This window comes from Myotis davidii, unplaced genomic scaffold (genome assembly GCF_000327345.1).
Source record: "Myotis davidii unplaced genomic scaffold, ASM32734v1 scaffold392, whole genome shotgun sequence".
Lineage (NCBI taxonomy): Eukaryota > Metazoa > Chordata > Mammalia > Chiroptera > Vespertilionidae > Myotis > Myotis davidii.
Window position 1 is genome coordinate 928,644 of NW_006284244.1, and position 12,178 is coordinate 940,821.

The 12,178-nt window shown below is 46.8% G+C and overlaps 2 pseudogenes; both read right to left on the minus strand.

Annotated features, from left to right (window-relative positions):
* Window positions 1–3,519: 3,519 nt before the first annotated feature.
* LOC102768568 lies at window positions 3,520–4,688 on the minus strand (annotated as a pseudogene).
* A 1,455-nt stretch (window positions 4,689–6,143) lies between these two features.
* LOC102768861 lies at window positions 6,144–11,863 on the minus strand (annotated as a pseudogene).
* Between the last annotated feature and the right edge of the window lie 315 nt (window positions 11,864–12,178).

The following is a 12,178-nucleotide window of genomic DNA, read 5'->3' on the forward strand; positions in this document are numbered from 1 at the left end:
ATGAACTCCCCCAAAATTCATCTGGAATAAAAAAGGATCCTGAATAGCTGCAGCAATCCTGAGAAAGAAGAACAAAGTAGGAAGGATCTCAATACCAGATATCAAGCTGTATTACAAAGCCACTGTTCTCAAAATTGCCTGATACTGGCACAAAAACAGACATATAGACCAATGGAATAGAATAGGGAACCCAGAAATTGACCCATTCAATTAATATCTGACAAAGGAGGCAAGAACGTACAATGGAGTCAAGACAGTCTCTTCAATAAATAATGTTGGGAAAAATGGACAGATACATGCAAAAAAAATGAAACTAGACCACCAACTTAAAAAAAAATAAACTCCAAATGGATAAAAGACTTAAACGTAAGACAGGAAACCATAAAAATCTTAGAGGAATTCACAGGCAGCAAAATCTCATACATATGCCAAAGGAATATATTCACCAAAACAGCTCCTAGGGTAAGGAGACCTTTTTAATGCACTAGTTTATATGCTCTCATAATTCTTGTACTTTTAAGTACTTATCATAATTTTTAGTATATGGTTATTTGTATAATGTAAAAATAAATTATATATTTACTTGAAAAATATATAGACTATGAGCTAGATCCATGAGTACAAGGCCCAAGACTGTCTTATTTCACATGAGTAAATGAATACAATTATTTTGATATTATCTACAATGAGAAACAGTTTGGGGTTCATCAGACCTGTCTTCAATTTGGGCTCTGCTATTCAATAGTGTATAGCATTTGAAAAGTTAGTAAATTTCTGTCTTTTAATTTCCTCACCTGTAAGTGGGATAGCATTTATCTCTAAAATTTGCTGAGATAATTAAATAAGTTCAAGGGCTCCACATGTTCATCCTGATGCTTGGCATGAAGTAGATGCTCAAGAATGCCTGTGCTTTTTCTTCTCATGATGACCAGGGGATATGTCCAAGTCCATGGTATCAGAGCTACTGAGACCTTTAATGACCCACATCAAAATGGAGTGCTCTTCTTCTATACCAAGGAATAGTTCATAAAACTTATCAATTTTTATTAGCTTCATTATCTATTTTATTTCTATCCAATTATCAAATTATAGTATTTTGGTTTATAAGTTATTTGCTGACAGCATTTCAAATCTTGATACGTGTCTCCATATGTGACTTCTGGGAATAAATTGTTTCAAATTGATATGATATGTCTGGATGGCACTGCCATGTGTCCTATTAGATTGGCTGACAGATCACTCTGTGGAGGTTTTGCTCCACACAATTTGGTAATCATCTAGGAGGCTGGTTCAACCCCTAGGCTAGTAGACATGCTCTGTGCATTCTGTCTTGCTTAGTCTTGATTTTGGACAATTTAATTTTATGATCATATTTTGACTACCCACCATGGGTGCAGCATTGCACCAATCATCCTTTTCTGATATTGGAATTGCAGGAAAGGTAGGGGCTTGGTATATCTGATAGTTTATTAGGTTATTTAAGTGAAAGTCAGAATAATGTAGATAGTGATCTTGACCACAGTTTAGACAAGCTCCTCTGAACCCTATTTTCAATTAGGCCACATCTCTGAGCCTGTATTCAAGCCCTCAATGCCGGGTTGTAGCAAGAATGCTGCTGTCTCCGTGCATTTGGGCTGCTATAACAATGTACCATAAACTGGGTGGCTTTTAAACAACTGATATTTATTTCTTACAGTTTTGGAGGCTGGAAAGTATAAGATCAAGACACTGATAGATTTGGTGTCTGGTGAGAGCCCCTTTCCTGGTTCTCAGATGGCCATTTTTGTGCTGTGTCCTTATATGTTGGAAGACAGAATTAGGAAGGGAAGATAATAGACAATTCTATAGAGACACCTCTTATAGTCAAATCCTCAAATTTCTCACTATAAGATCACACTTTGCTTTGCCCTAGCAGATTTGGCTCAGTGGATGGAGCATCAGCCCACAGACTGAAGGATCCTAAGTTCGATTCAGTCAAGGATGCATACCTCAGTTGCAGGCTTGAATCCTCTGCCCCAGGTCGGGGCGTGTGAGGGAGGCAACCAATAGATGTGTCTCTCTCACATCAGTTTCTCTCTCTCAGTCTCTACTCCTCTCTAACACTATGTAAAAAAAAAAAAAAAAAAAAAAATCAATGGAAAAATATCCTCAGGTGAGGATTAACAAAAAACAAAAACAAACAAACAAAAAAACCCGTGCTTTGCTTTAAAGCAAGACCTAATATTAACCCGGCAACTTTCTTTTGTAAGAATTATTTTTTTTACTTATATGTGGAACCTAATGAGCAAAATAAAATGATGAGTGAAATAAAACTAGAGGTATGGACACATGGGACAGACAAACAAATCTCAGAAGGAAAGGGGGAGCGTGGGAAGAGATTAACCAAAGAATTTATATACATATATGCCTAGCCCATACACACAGACTTTAGGGAAGTGAAAGCTTTGGGCCAGGTGGGAACCTAGTGGAGGGAGGCAATGGGGAAGAAAGACGGGGGATGTTTGTAATACTCTCAACAATAAAGATTTTAAAATATATACGTTAAAAAAGAAAACGTTTATTCTGGGTAAAAGAAAAAGAGTTATTTTTAACTCTTGAGTATTTTTTCTTTATAACACTATTATTATGTAAGAATAGTCACAATCTCAAACACTTTTATAGATATTTTGTTCCACACATTAAAAAAGTGATTTATTTATTCATTTTAGAGAGAGAGGGAGAGAAAGAGAGATAGAAACATTAATTTGTTGTTTCACTTATTTATGTTGTTTACACTGATTGATTCTTCTAATGTCCCCTGATCTGGACTAAACCCACAACCTTTGTATCATGACAAGACTCTAACCAGTTGAACTACCTGGCTAGGGCACACATTTTTTCATTTGGGAATAAATTTTGAATCTTGTAAGACTTAAGGTTTGTGCCCTCCAGCTGAGTGAGTTGGGTTATAAAATCTAATACATTAACTCAGGCTATTTTATATCTATTATAGCATTATTAAATACATACTAGTAATACTAATAATTTGCCTAGACTATCAGGAACTGTTTTAACAATTGCAGAATTTTAAGCCAATTGTTTTTTTGTTTTTTGGTTTTGGTCATCAAGATGTTACTTTATTATGAGGTACAACAGCAAGAGCAGTTTTGGTTGTCACATCTAGTAAAGTTCAGAGATGACCACAACATCTGCAGAACAAGCAAATCCCTAAAGACAGACATTTGAACATTTTCCTAAATTTAAATGTTTATGGTTCAGTATAAGACTTATCCTGCCCTGGCCATTGTCTCAGTGTTTAGAGCTTTGGCTCAGACATGAAGAGTCATGGGTTTGATTCTAGTCAAGGGCACATACCTGATTTGCAAGTTCCATCCCTTGCAATGCATTCTGTCTGGGCATTCAATCTCTGTCTCTCTCTCTCTTTCTCTTTCTCTGTCTCTCCCTCTCTCCTTTCCATGGGCCAGCACTCTATCCACAAAGCCAAACCGGCTAGGGTGACTTTTTTTTCTGATCGTCAATGGCAGCAACAGTGGCTGCTGCTTCTGGAAAGTCAAGGGAGTCTTGCAACAGGCAGGATCTCAGGACCGCTTCAGGCGCTTGCGTGGGGGTCCCAGACAGGGGCCCTGTGCTGAAGCCAGAGAGCGGTACATCTCAGCCACCAAGTGGGGATGGAATGCCATCATTGCCTGCCACCCCTGGGTCTCCAAGGCATTCTCAGCATGAGAGTTGATGAAATCCACTGTCTGAGTTTTCAATTGATTTGCGCTGTGGAGGTCAGCCACGGTGAGCATTTCTGCAGCATTCTCCTCAGGGGGCTGACTGCTGAGGGCTTCCTCACACATGACCTTCAAACGCTCCAGGGCATACTTGTCAGCAGCTGCCAGCAAACCATCAGCCATTTTGCCCAGGTTCGGAGCCTTCCCGTGTAAATGAAGCACATCGTTTCCTTAAAAACTCCAGGCTCCACATCAATGATTTCAACCCGATTCTTTTTGCTCTCCTCCATTGCATGAGCAAACATGGCCCTAAACACTGCGGAACGAGCTGCTAAGATAGATTTGTGAGCCCGGAATTCCTGGCCAGCAACACAAAAACAACAGTCTGTGAACCAGGAATTCTCCCAAAGTCCTCCTAGCTCATCGGCCAGCTGGCACTCAGGAACCTTCGCCATCTTCATGGTATTCTGGCCAGAAATGGTAAAGGAATCTTGCACCACACTCACCTCACAGAAGAGGGTCAGCTTGTCATCAGGGAGAAGACTGTTGTCTCCATCCATAAAGAACATCTCTACGGATGAATTTCTTGAATCCCCCCTCTTTCCTTGTACAAACATATATGCATGGTGACTCTCCAAAGATTTGATTTCTTCTCCCTTGTCATTCAGGATGGAGAGTTGGAATTTTGCCAAACATATATGCTTTGGAGAACTGACCAGAAACAGGTAAAGTGACAAGTAATCTTTGCTGTCTTCATCTAGCCCTTTTGGGTATACTCTCAAACCCCATTTCAGTTGATCATTGGCTTCTGATGAAAAGGTTGAACTTCGAATGACTCCACCCACTTCCTGCCAGCAAAAGCTAAAGTTACTGATGGCCCACACGTGGGAGAATTTCACTACCTTGATCTCAGTGTGGCACCAGCTCTCAGCTACAGGGCCACTCGACATTTCTGCTAGAGGTGGCAGACTTGGAACCTTGACATTGCAAGTTTGAAGGTTAAACAAGATTCCACAGTCAGAGGACAAAGATTCCTGTTCTCTTTTCAATCACATTAAGTCAGTAGTGGGAAGATGAAATTGTCTTGTCTAATAAACACTCTCTCAGAGCAGGGCCTATAGCTGCTGGTACCTGTCTTCTGCATTCGCTTCATACTCTCTACAACATCCAGGCTTTGCTTCTGAAAACAACTCTCTGAAAGGTGCATCTAAAACATAAATGCTGTTTTGCTGGCGTGGCTCAGTGCTTGAGCAACCAGGTCAGGGTATATGGCCACTTTGCAGGCTCGATCCACAGTGTGGGGCTTGCAGGAGGCAGCAATTCAGTGATTCTCTTATTCATTGATGTTTCCATGTCTCTCTTCCTCTCCTTTCTCTTTGCTATTTGAGCTTCTCCTTATTCAAACTCTGCTTGAAATATTCAACTGGTGGGACTCAAGTTTCTCCTTCTCAGTGCAGGTCCAAGAATGGCTAGGAAAACACCGTGAGTATTAGCTTTAGGATTACTAGTAAATTCAGTGCATAAGCAAATTTGCAAATATAGAATCTGTAAGTAAGGGGAAGGACTGACTGCATTATTTTGGTATGCCATATCTTCATGATTTTATATGAAAATAAAAAAAGAAGGAAAATTTGGGGAAGGGCTATCCTAATAGGTTATTTTTAATAAAAATATTTTAATAACTTTTAGAGAGAGAGGAAGATAGAGGGGAGAAAGAGAAACATTGGCATCTCCTGCACAGTGGATAGAGTCTTGGGCTGTGGACCAAAGGGTGTCTGGTTCAATTATGGTCAAAGGGCCCTTATCTTGGTTGCTGACTCTGCCCTGGCCCGGGCCTGGTGGGGATGTGTGCAGGAGGCAATAAATGGGTGTGTTTCTCTCACATAGATATTTCTCTGTCTTTCTCTTTCTCTTTACCTTTCCCTTAAAATCAACGAAAAATATCCTAGGGTGAGGATTAAATAAATAAATACAAAATTAAAGCCCTGGCCAGTGTGGACCAGTTGGGGGGAGCAACATCACCTGTACCAAATGCCGGTGGGATAGATTCCTGGTCAGGGCACAAGCCACGGCTTCAGGCTTCACACCCATTCAAGGTGCATGCCTGAGGCAATGGATTCCCCTTTCTCACACATCAGTACCTCAATCTCTCTCTCCTTAATTCTTCCTGGAGATATATTTAAAAAAAAAATAAGAACACAGGCATGGCCTCTCTACACTAGGAAATCCTGAGATGCAGTTCATGGAAGCATGACTGGTTCATCGCTATGTCTGATAGTCTCTCACGTCTAGTGCCACTTCTTGGGAAGTCTTACAGTGATTGGGATCTATTTCAAAGTTTTCAAATATAGCCTGGAACTGAAGGGTTGCTGTTTTTTTTTTTAAGACATTCAATGTTTTATTTGCATGATTAATTGTCATATTTCCAACAGTGCATCAATAGAGCAGATGGGTGGTAAGGAGTGAGGGGTCCCGGACTGCGAGAGGGAGCAGGCCGGGCTGAGGAACCTCCTCAACCCCCAGTGCACGAATTTCGTTCATCAGACCTCTAGTCAAGAATAAGATTATTTCAAGGAAATCTTCTGGATAGACCCTCCCGCTCTCAAGTCTGCTGCTCACATGTCCACCATGTCCAGCAGTGCGGAGATATGGAGCTCTGAGGCAATTTCTTCTTCCCTTGAACTTCGGATCAGCCTTTCCAGGTGCTTCAGCCACTCAGTCAAAGATGTGCCAGTTGTGTCTGACAATGGCAGCTGTTCCCCTGTCCTTTCATTCTGTGGGCTAGTAGTTGTGGATGTTTTAATCACAGGTTGGATAATCTGAGGCAGCGACACCAGAGTCTGAGGAAGGTAGAGGGGAAGGAAGTTGAATCTGTAAATGTTCCCGAGTCTTCAGACAACAACTGCTGAAGTTGATCTTCAAATCTCTGGCTCTCCTCTTTTTCCAGTAGAAGACTCTGGACAGACACTGGGCCAGGAGCTCCTGGGCAGAGGATCCGTGCATCAGGTCGTCCGTGCAGGGAATCGGCTCCTCTCAGCCACACTCTGCACTCCTCTTCCCTTTTCGGTGCACGTGAAGCAACGGAGTGCAGCGGGAAACTTGTTTGCAGAAGGATGAAAAGTCTTTGTTTCCAAGCACCCCTGATGCAGCTGGAGGTCCTTCTGCGTCTGCATTCTGGCTTGTTCCCACGACATAGGAACATCATATGTCTTCAAATGGTTTTTAAAAAATATACACATATTTGACCATCTTCACTCAGTGCCTCTGATGTGACAGGAAGCCTAGGGGGCTTCCAGTCCCTCAGCTTGTGGTTGATACACAAGGCAGTGACGTCATCCCACGGGATCTCAGCACCTGAGGGCCATGCCTCCCAGCCAGGGGAGGGCTTCTGGCTCCTCCACCTGACATAAGTTCTGCAGAGCAGGCTCTCCACCTGGGACTGGAGGACGGGCTGCGCCTGGCAAGAGCTGAGGATCTGGGAGGCATACTGGATAACCATGGAGCACACAGGAAGCCAGGGAGCCCTCGGGGGTGGAAGGTCCATCTGCGGGAGCTGAAAGCCCAGCACGGCCTGTTTCAGCCAGGCCAGGTGCTCCGGGGAATTCCAGTGAAGGTGAGGAAGCAGCCGGCTGCCCCCGGCATCAGCAAACTCGGCGACAGGTCAGGACAGGTCACAGAGATGCTCGGAGGACACCACGGAGGTGAAGTGCAGAACACTGTTGAACAGCTCGATGATGGCACCAGGTTCCTGAGAGGCCAGGCCGCCCAGCTGCCTCTCTCTCCTGTCATGGAAAAACCGTCCGCTAAACTCACGGCCAACCCCATCTCCCACATACTGAATGAGGGTCTGGCAGCAAAGGTCAAGGGCACAGGGGCAGTGGGAGACCAACCACTGCACAGCCTGGGAAACCTTATTTGTGCCTTGTAAATCATTAATGGACTCAGGAATTTCAATAATGATATAATCCGAAATCAGCTTAGCTGAAACCAAATCCTGTAGCATCAGACCATCATCCACTTCCTTCTCCACGGCGTCCCCTCCCAGGCTGGGTGCGAGCACCAGCGGCAATGCAGGCTGAAATGGCTTGGCCTGCAGGAGTTGCTTGAGCTGCAGCAGTGCTGACAGCCAGTACACGTCCTCCTCTGCAATGTCCTCGCTCTTCATTTTGGGGGCAAGCAGCGGCATGAGGCCACTGGCTCCCAGGAGCTCCTCCTGTGTCTCCACAGCATCCAGGGCACCGTCACCGAGAGCACCGTAGGCTACCTTTACACACACGCTGATGGAAACGGCCTGATTCCCTTTGCTGCTGAGTGCGTTCAACAGCGTGAGTGTCTGAATTCCACCAGCATTACTGCATGTGTCATCCAAGCTATCATCTCCCATGAATTTGACTTTCAACCAATCTGCCAGAATTCTGCCAGGACTCCATGGGGGCTGCTCTTCTCCGTAGTTGGGCAACACCAGCACCAGCTTCCAAAACACATGCTCCCTGCTACCAGGGAGGTGCTCAGCCACGAGGGATGGCAGGTCCAGGGGCGCCCACGCTGCGTCCCTCAGTAGCTGCTGGTGGAAGTGCTGGACCTTCAACTGGTGCGTTGTCCTGTTCCTGAGCCACCTTAGCCTGGTGCAGGAGATGCCCACTTTCCCGGCGTGTTGTCCTCAGCAGTGGGACACTCTGCACTGGGCACCAGTGCTGTCAGCCGGTCATTCACATCCACACAGCAGGGCACTGCAGGGAAGGCCCGCAGCTGGCGCCTCAGCTTCTTCCGGGCTGGGACCGCTTCCCTCCACGTCTGAAGATACTTGCAGTAGCACTGAAGTTCTTGGAGGGTCTCCTTTGCAGTCTGGAAAATCTCCTCCCCAAGAAACAAGCCCACCAGGTGGGCACAGACTTGCTCACAGCAGCGGGCCATGCGGACCTTCTGGTCTGTCTCCACTGCACTCTTCCACTCCTGGGAGCAGGTTTCCCTCACACAACCCATCACCACCAACACACCCCATCACCACCAGCTCTGCCAGCTCTGCAGCCAGGCCCTGACTCATCTGAGTTCACACCAGTTCTCTGTCTTGTTTCAACCTCTCCTCTTCAGCCTGCCACCTCTCCTCCTCTTTTAGCTCCCTTTCCTTAGTAATTTCTTCGGTTGCCATGTGCCTCAAAATGCCTGTGGTAGCAGCTGGTAGTTAACAACTCCTCCACAGCAGCACTGCAAACACCCAGAGCTGTGGCTGCGGCACCCACCTCCTCACAGTTGAAGAACCTCCTGGATGAGCTCCACCACCTGCACCAGGTCTGCCTCAGAGTGCACAGGCGCAGGTTTTTCAGGAAGGAGCTCTGGCTGCACGGGGGGTGACATCGGGGGTTGGAAGAGGCCGGGTGTCGCCCTCGGGGTGGCTGCTGGGTGGTGCGGCAGATAGGGCAGTGCGGGAGCCAAGATGGGAAGAGGCTGCGGGAGGAGGGTAGGCGGGGACGCATCCGCCTCAGTAACACATTCCTCTCCTCTCCCCGCACCTGCTGCCTCCAAGCCGGGTCTCTGAGGGCCCAGGGACAGCTCTGCGGCCAGGCTCTCCCCGACGTACTTGTTCTGGGAGTTGAAGCTGCATATGGGGGTATGACAAGGGACAGGGGGCAATGGCCCCCCATTCACAATTTCCCCAACAGACACCATCAGCTTCCTGGTAATAAACACTGACTTTCTGGCCTTCAAGAACCCCTCTGGTTCCAAGAACGAGGACCGGTTCAGCTCGACACAGCCATCGGCAACAGGGAGACCATGGGAGTTGAGGAAGTCTGTGGCCTCTTCGCAATCTCTGAAGAGCAGCAAGCGCACCACGCGGTCCAGGGGAAAGAGGGTGGATCGTTGGGTGCTCACAGTATAGGCGATGTTGAGTGCCCGGAGGGCATCCTTGCGGATCTGATTAAAGTAGCAATGTAAAAGACAAGCGTTCAAATAAGAAGCTGACTGGACCAGCTTGAAAAATCTCACGAAATTATGACTGTTCAAGGCAGCAAAAGCCTGAACAGCAAATGTCACCTCAGCAGAGTTTCTAACAGCCGGTTGAAGCTGTTGCACTTCTCTCAGGATGGCCCCCTGGTTGAGATTGAGCAGCACGTGGTAGGCCTGGAACTCAGCTTCACCGACACAGAAGACGCCCTTGTTCCTCAGGTCTTGGTACATCTCCTTCAGACTCTGAAGGCACTTGGTCATATTCTCATTGTTGATCTTGGCATCAAAGGAGGACATGGGCTCCTCGCACATGAAGTGAGCACAGTGGATATGAAGCCGGGCACACTTCTCAATCAGGGACACCGTCACGGGATCACACAGGTGCTGCTGCGTGATGTCCTTCCGTATGGCCCGTGTGCGGTTCCACAGGAAGTCATACCAGTCCCGCAGGTTGCCCTCCTTTTGGTCCACAATCTGGGTCACCAGGTAATCCATGGTCCTGCTGAGCACTGCTGAGGGCCGCAGCTCATGTGCCAGGGGCTCCTCCTGGTCGGCGGAGGAGCGTCTGTACTCCTTGACAGCTGCCGCGTGGTCCACCTGGCCAGTTCCTGGGATCACTTCAAAGACACTCAGCTGTCCCCAGGTCTCCCGCAGGTACCGCTCCTTCTCGGGACACATGTCAGGGCACGTCCCAACCACAGTCCTTGCTTTGTCCAGGTCGGTTCTTTTCACCCGAGCTCGCCCCATGATTCTGTCCCTCCGGTCCAGCAGGCGGTACTTTTCCTCAGACGTGTCGGCCACAGTGCCTATCAGCGCACCGAGGGAGGACGCACACAGCCCAGGACCCTCAGAACCCTCAGAGCCCGAGTCAAAAGAGTCTCCTTCAAACAGGTGGGCCTTCAGAAGGCCTGACTTCTTCACTGGAGAGCTTTCACTCATGAGGCTGCCGACTGGGGTCCTCCCCACGGGCTTGCCAAGAGGGGAGTGCTGAAAGGATGTGTCCTCGGTGCCCTGGCCAGCCTCGCCCTCCCCTGGTTTCTTCTCCTGGAGGGAAAAAGGTTTCTTGTTCGGACTTATTTCCTTCTTGTGCCAAAAGATAGACGTTTCTTCAGGGAAACCTTTTTTCCCCTTCTTCCTGGCCAGGGCTGCAGAAGCATGATCAAAGAAATACAGCACCGCGAGGGGTTTGTTGCGCCTGGTGTCAATGCGCCGCACTTGAGCAATTTTGCCAAAGTGATTCTCCAGGAAGTTCCTGTTGTTGAGAAAGTCCGGAATGTTCTTGCACTGGATCGCTGTGACTTCAGAGGGAGAGAAGCCCCCAAGACGGTCTGTGCTCTCACTTCTTTGATTCTGATGCCCAGGAGCTCCTCTTAGCTCACCTTCTTCCTCTTTCACACCTGGAAGCTGGGAAGCAGCCAGAACAGTCCGACTCCCTCCTGGGATGGTCATGTGATCATTTTCCCCAGACTGGGCACAGCCAGTTTCCTTTCTAGATCCCTTGTTGCCCAGACGACCGACTTCTTTATTGCTTTTGAAAACATCCGGTCTAGTCCGACCCAACAGAGCACCTCCCAGGGGCCGGTTCAGGCGAACTGGCTGCTTATCGGGAGGATGATCGCCCCTTGGCAGAGGGCCCAAGTCTCCCACTGCGTCCTGGCCATATCTCCTCGGGGAGCGATCCTGACCCTTCTTCTTTTTCAGTCCTTTCATGATGCTGGAAAGTGGCTCCACTTGGGAAACAGTTTCTTTATATCCTTGTCTGGCACCTGTTTTGCTAATGGGAAGGGTTCCCCCAGTGATCCTGAAAAAGATGTGGAGAAGCTATTAAGACTTATATAGTGAAGCTACTATTAAGACGTCCAAATAGCGATTTAGGGCCTTTTTTTTCCCCTTCACATTTTGACTTGACAAAGCAAAGGTAAAGGGTGGCACAGGCCGCACCCTGGGCCCGGGGCGCCTCGCTGTCCCGCCCCGTTAGCGACACAAGCAAAACGATGAGAGGCGAAGGGGCAATTTCTGCCGGCACAGCGCTAGGTCCGGCTCAAGGCCGCTGCCGCTCCGCGGGTACCTCCGCGCCTAGTTGGTACTCTGAACTGAAGGTTTTAAAGGAATAGCAAAGCGGAACTTTATGAGTTTTTTTCTCACCAATTAACACATTTGTTTTTAGGTTAGTGTGTATGAAGATTCTTACATGCATACATTATGCGAAACATTTTAGGTGGTTTATGATTTCCATAATTAGAGAAATCTCTTTTATGACCTAAAAAACACCTAGTGGCTATATGGTACTAAAATAAAAAAAAATAATGAAATAACTTATTATACCAAATATCACTCTATTAAAGTGCTCCAATTCCAGGTATTTGAAATATTGATGTCATCTCAATTAACTAAGAAATCTACTTCTCTACTTAAAGAAGATACCAGCAATTGCAGTGGTAAATTGAAAATATTTGTAATAAGATAAAGTAGGCATTTTTTGAGATATTGGCTCAAAAAAATAAAAACATATACGT